The sequence below is a fragment of the Aphelocoma coerulescens genome, unplaced genomic scaffold (assembly GCF_041296385.1).
Source record: "Aphelocoma coerulescens isolate FSJ_1873_10779 unplaced genomic scaffold, UR_Acoe_1.0 HiC_scaffold_60, whole genome shotgun sequence".
Lineage (NCBI taxonomy): Eukaryota > Metazoa > Chordata > Aves > Passeriformes > Corvidae > Aphelocoma > Aphelocoma coerulescens.
This window is the reverse complement of record NW_027183949.1, coordinates 2,302,229-2,308,228: the sequence shown is the minus strand read 5'-3', so window position 1 is coordinate 2,308,228 and position 6,000 is coordinate 2,302,229.

Here is a 6,000-nt window from a genome sequence, read left to right as displayed (position 1 = left end):
ACGGTGGCATCAGGACACACCTGTGTCCCAGCAGCTGGGTGCCCAGCCGGGAGCAGGAGCAGGGCTGGGGCTGCTCCCAAAGTTGCCCCGCCCCAATGCCAGAGCCGGACATATGCTGAGGGGGGGCTGGATCAGGCTTTATTGTCCAGCTGCATGCCAGGAGTGAGCACAAAATCTACCTGCATTCTCTGCAGCATGCCATCCTGGAGCAGAGCCATTGCCAAAGGAAGCCGTGAGCCCGTGCCAAGCCAGTGCCGGAGTGGGATCCTAGCAGCACCTGTGGAAGCCGGGAGAGAGGAGCCCACCTGGAGCAGGTTCGTGCAGGATTAATCATCCCGTGGCTTCCCACCAGGGTCCTGTTGCTTCCAAAAGGCCCCACAGTGTCACTGTGGCCCCTCGGTTCCACCAGGTTCCATAGCGTCACTGTGGTGCCCAGGGTTCCGTCAGCTTCGCCAGCATCCCCACGGTCTGCAGAGCTCCCCGAGCTTCTGTGGTGTCACAGTGGAGGCAGGGTTGCATCAGGTTCCATAGCATCAGCACGGTCTCCAGGGCTCCCAGAGGTTCTGTGGTGTCACAGTGGAGGCAGGGTTGCATCAGGTTCCATAGCATCACCACAGTCTCCAGGGCTCCCTGAGCTTCTGTGGTGTCACAGTGGAGGCAGGGTTGCATCAGGTTCCATAGCATCAGCACGGTCTCCAGGGCTCCCAGAGGTTCTGTGGTGTCACAGAGGAGGCAGGGTTGCATCAGGTTCCATAGCATCACCACGGTCTCCAGGGCTCCAAGAGCTTCTGTGGTGTCACAGAGGAGGCAGGGTTGCATCAGGTTCAATAGCATCAGCACGGTCTCCAGGGCTCCCCTGAGCTTCTGTGGTGGTGTCACAGAGGAGCCAGGCTTCCTTGTAGTTCCCCAGCATCACAAAGGCTCTCCTGGGAGCCACGGGTCACAAAGCACCGTGGGCTCTGTGCAGCCCCGCTGTGTCACAATGGCCGCTGGCTTCCACGAGCCCCCGCAGTGTCCCAGTGGGCCCCGTGGCTTTAGGAGTGGGTGGCTGGGAGTTGGTGCCAGCGGCTGGGGGAGCAGCAGCAGGGACTGTGTGTGGACAGTGCCATGGCCACTTGTGTGGCCACTGGTGTCTCTGTGCCAGGCACAGCCGTGGTGTGTAACACCGGCTCTGGGTCCTTTGGCTGTGCAGGTGGCAGTCACGGCCTGGAGCAGGGCTGCTCCCGGGGGACAGCCTGGGGCAGGAGGCTGCTGGAGATTCATTCCCCACACTCCTTGTCATGAGGTGCTCAGAGTGATTGGAAAGGCTGTTGGCAGCAGGCAGTTCTCTGGGTTCAAGCTGTGGAGCTGTCAGCGGGAATGCAAAGGCCAAGCTGGTGAGCCTTTTGTCCTGGTGCCTTTAGTGTGTGAGCAGTCCCTGGTGCCGTTTTCTTTGGATCCTGAGTGTGGGAGAGGCAAGGCTTAGGATGGTGCGTAGAGCTGAGAAGGAAAGTGCCGAGAGCAGCGTGTGTGCTGCTGCTTTGAGGGGTGCAGTTGAAGTTGTAGGCAGCAAGAGCTTTCTCAGCTGGCCCTTTTGTGAGCTCTGCTTTTGCCAGATGACTTCCATCTTACCCTCTTACCATCTTAGCCTCTCATTTTTGCATATCCCAAACCCCCTTCCAAACATCCAGCAGCTGCTTGTAAAGAAGAAGTCCTAGAACAAAAAGCCAGTGCTGCCTTTCATAGCCCCTTTGCTGTCTATGAAGTAGAGGAAAGAAGCTAGTGAGACGCACTTTCTTTCTCAACTCCATAGAGCGCATCCTTCTCTCAAGGTGGCAGAGTCCTTGGCGGAAGTGAAGCATCTGCAGCTGCAGTTCAGACTGAGAGATGTGCCAGGACAGGAAACATTTGCTGACCTTCCCTGTTCCCTGTGCAACATGATTCTCGCATCCCAGTCACTTTCACACACCTTCGGTATCCCTGAGTCCAAGCAGCTAAAGCTCACAGAGACAGAAGTGTCAGGAAGGAAAATGTTCCAAAAGCACCCCCTTCTCTTATCAGCATATAAATTGTGCACAACAGGCTGCGGCACCGAACCTTCCTTCTCAGATAGACATGCCATCACACTTTTCACTCTTGCAGCTCGGTTGAAAAGCTCCAGCAGCTGCTCCCGCAATAGCAAAAGGTTCTAGAAGTGAAAGCCAGTTTGGGGCTGCACCTTCTCCTTGCCGCATGTAAGCCACACCAAACTCCCTGATGCACTCTGTCCTCCCCTTCTCAAAGGAGTAGACGGTGGCATCAGGACACACCTGTGTCCCAGCAGCTGGGTGCCCAGCCGGGAGCAGGAGCAGGGCTGGGGCTGCTCCCAAAGTTGCCCCGCCCCAATGCCAGAGCCGGACATATGCTGAGGGGGGGCTGGATCAGGCTTTATTGTCCAGCTGCATGCCAGGAGTGAGCACAAAATCTACCTGCATTCTCTGCAGCATGCCATCCTGGAGCAGAGCCATTGCCAAAGGAAGCCGTGAGCCCGTGCCAAGCCAGTGCCGGAATGGGATCCTAGCAGCACCTGTGGAAGCCGGGAGAGAGGAGCCCACCTGGAGCAGGTTCGTGCAGGATTAATCATCCCGTGGCTTCCCACCAGGGTCCTGTTGCTTCCAAAAGGCCCCACAGTGTCACTGTGGCCCCTCGGTTCCACCAGGTTCCATAGCGTCACTGTGGTGCCCAGGGTTCCGTCAGCTTCGCCAGCATCCCCACGGTCTGCAGAGCTCCCCGAGCTTCTGTGGTGTCACAGTGGAGGCAGGGTTGCATCAGGTTCCATAGCATCAGCACGGTCTCCAGGGCTCCCAGAGGTTCTGTGGTGTCACAGTGGAGGCAGGGTTGCATCAGGTTCCATAGCATCACCACAGTCTCCAGGGCTCCCTGAGCTTCTGTGGTGTCACAGTGGAGGCAGGGTTGCATCAGGTTCCATAGCATCAGCACGGTCTCCAGGGCTCCAAGAGCTTCTGTGGTGTCACAGAGGAGGCAGGGTTGCATCAGGTTCCATAGCATCAGCACGGTCTCCAGGGCTCCCCTGAGCTTCTGTGGTGGTGTCACAGAGGAGCCAGGCTTCCTTGTAGTTCCCCAGCATCACAAAGGCTCTCCTGGGAGCCACGGGTCACAAAGCACCGTGGGCTCTGTGCAGCCCCGCTGTGTCACAATGGCCGCTGGCTTCCACGAGCCCCCGCAGTGTCCCAGTGGGCCCCGTGGCTTTAGGAGTGGGTGGCTGGGAGTTGGTGCCAGCGGCTGGGGGAGCAGCAGCAGGGACTGTGTGTGGACAGTGCCATGGCCACTTGTGTGGCCACTGGTGTCTCTGTGCCAGGCACAGCCGTGGTGTGTAACACCGGCTCCGGGTCCTTTGGCTGTGCAGGTGGCAGTCACAGCCTGGAGCAGGGCTGCTCCCGGGGGACAGCCTGGGGCAGGAGGCTGCTGGAGATTCATTCCCCACACTCCTTGTCATGAGGTGCTCAGAGTGATTGGAAAGGCTGTTGGCAGCAGGCAGTTCTCTGGGTTCGAGCTGTGGAGCTGTCAGCGGGAATGCAAAGGCCAAGCTGGTGAGCCTTTTTTCCTGGTGCCTTTAGTGTGTGAGCAGTCCCTGGTGCCGTTGTCTTTGGATCCTGAGTGTGGGAGAGGCAAGGCTTAGGATGGTGCGTAGAGCTGAGAAGGAAAGTGCCGAGAGCAGCGTGTGTGCTGCTGCTTTGAGGGGTGCAGTTGAAGTTGTAGGCAGCAAGAGCTTTCTCAGCTGGCCCTTTTGTGAGCTCTGCTTTTGCCAGATGACTTCCATCTTACCCTCTTACCATCTTAGCCTCTCATTTTTGCATATCCCAAACCCCCTTCCAAACATCCAGCAGCTGCTTGTAAAGAAGAAGTCCTAGAACAAAAAGCCAGTGCTGCCTTTCATAGCCCCTTTGCTGTCTATGAAGTAGAGGAAAGAAGCTAGTGAGACGCACTTTCTTTCTCAACTCCATAGAGCGCATCCTTCTCTCAAGGTGGCAGAGTCCTTGGCGGAAGTGAAGCATCTGCAGCTGCAGTTCAGACTGAGAGATGTGCCAGGACAGGAAACATTTGCTGACCTTCCCTGTTCCCTGTGCAACATGATTCTCGCATCCCAGTCACTTTCACACACCTTCGGTACCCCTGAGTCCAAGCAGCTAAAGCTCACAGAGACAGAAGTGTCAGGAAGGAAAACGTTGCAAAAGCACCCCCTTCTCTTATCAGCATATAAATTGTGCACAACAGGCTGCGGCACCGAACCTTCCTTCTCAGATAGACATGCCATCACACTTTTCACTCTTGCAGCTCGGTTGAAAAGCTCCAGCAGCTGCTCCCGCAATAGCAAAAGGTTCTAGAAGTGAAAGCCAGTTTGGGGCTGCACCTTCTCCTTGCCGCATGTAAGCCACACCAAACTCCCTGATGCACTCTGTCCTCCCCTTCTCAAAGGAGTAGACGGTGGCATCAGGACACACCTGTGTCCCAGCAGCTGGGTGCCCAGCCGGGAGCAGGAGCAGGGCTGGGGCTGCTCCCAAAGTTGCCCCGCCCCAATGCCAGAGCCGGACATATGCTGAGGGGGGGCTGGATCAGGCTTTATTGTCCAGCTGCATGCCAGGAGTGAGCACAAAATCTACCTGCATTCTCTGCAGCATGCCATCCTGGAGCAGAGCCATTGCCAAAGGAAGCCGTGAGCCCGTGCCAAGCCAGTGCCGGAGTGGGATCCTAGCAGCACCTGTGGAAGCCGGGAGAGAGGAGCCCACCTGGAGCAGGTTCGTGCAGGATTAATCATCCCGTGGCTTCCCACCAGGGTCCTGTTGCTTCCAAAAGGCCCCACAGTGTCACTGTGGCCCCTCGGTTCCACCAGGTTCCATAGCGTCACTGTGGTGCCCAGGGTTCCGTCAGCTTCGCCAGCATCCCCACGGTCTGCAGAGCTCCCCGAGCTTCTGTGGTGATGCAGTGGAGGCAGGGTTGCATCAGGTTCCATAGCATCAGCACGGTCTCCATGGCTCCCAGAGGTTCTGTGGTGTCACAGTGGAGGCAGGGTTGCATCAGGTTCCATAGCATCACCACAGTCTCCAGGGCTCCCTGAGCTTCTGTGGTGTCACAGAGGAGGCAGGGTTGCATCAGGTTCCATAGCATCAGCACGGTCTCCAGGGCTCCCAGAGGTTCTGTGGTGTCACAGAGGAGGCAGGGTTGCATCAGGTTCCATAGCATCACCACGGTCTCCAGGGCTCCAAGAGCTTCTGTGGTGTCACAGAGGAGGCAGGGTTGCATCAGGTTCAATAGCATCAGCACGGTCTCCAGGGCTCCCCTGAGCTTCTGTGGTGGTGTCACAGAGGAGCCAGGCTTCCTTGTAGTTCCCCAGCATCACAAAGGCTCTCCTGGGAGCCACGGGTCACAAAGCACCGTGGGCTCTGTGCAGCCCCGCTGTGTCACAATGGCCGCTGGCTTCCACGAGCCCCCGCAGTGTCCCAGTGGGCCCCGTGGCTTTAGGAGTGGGTGGCTGGGAGTTGGTGCCAGCGGCTGGGGGAGCAGCAGCAGGGACTGTGTGTGGACAGTGCCATGGCCACTTGTGTGGCCACTGGTGTCTCTGTGCCAGGCACAGCCGTGGTGTGTAACACCGGCTCTGGGTCCTTTGGCTGTGCAGGTGGCAGTCACGGCCTGGAGCAGGGCTGCTCCCGGGGGACAGCCTGGGGCAGGAGGCTGCTGGAGATTCATTCCCCACACTCCTTGTCATGAGGTGCTCAGAGTGATTGGAAAGGCTGTTGGCAGCAGGCAGTTCTCTGGGTTCAAGCTGTGGAGCTGTCAGCGGGAATGCAAAGGCCAAGCTGGTGAGCCTTTTGTCCTGGTGCCTTTAGTGTGTGAGCAGTCCCTGGTGCCGTTGTCTTTGGATCCTGAGTGTGGGAGAGGCAAGGCTTAGGATGGTGCGTAGAGCTGAGAAGGAAAGTGCCGAGAGCAGCGTGTGTGCTGCTGCTTTGAGGGGTGCAGTTGAAG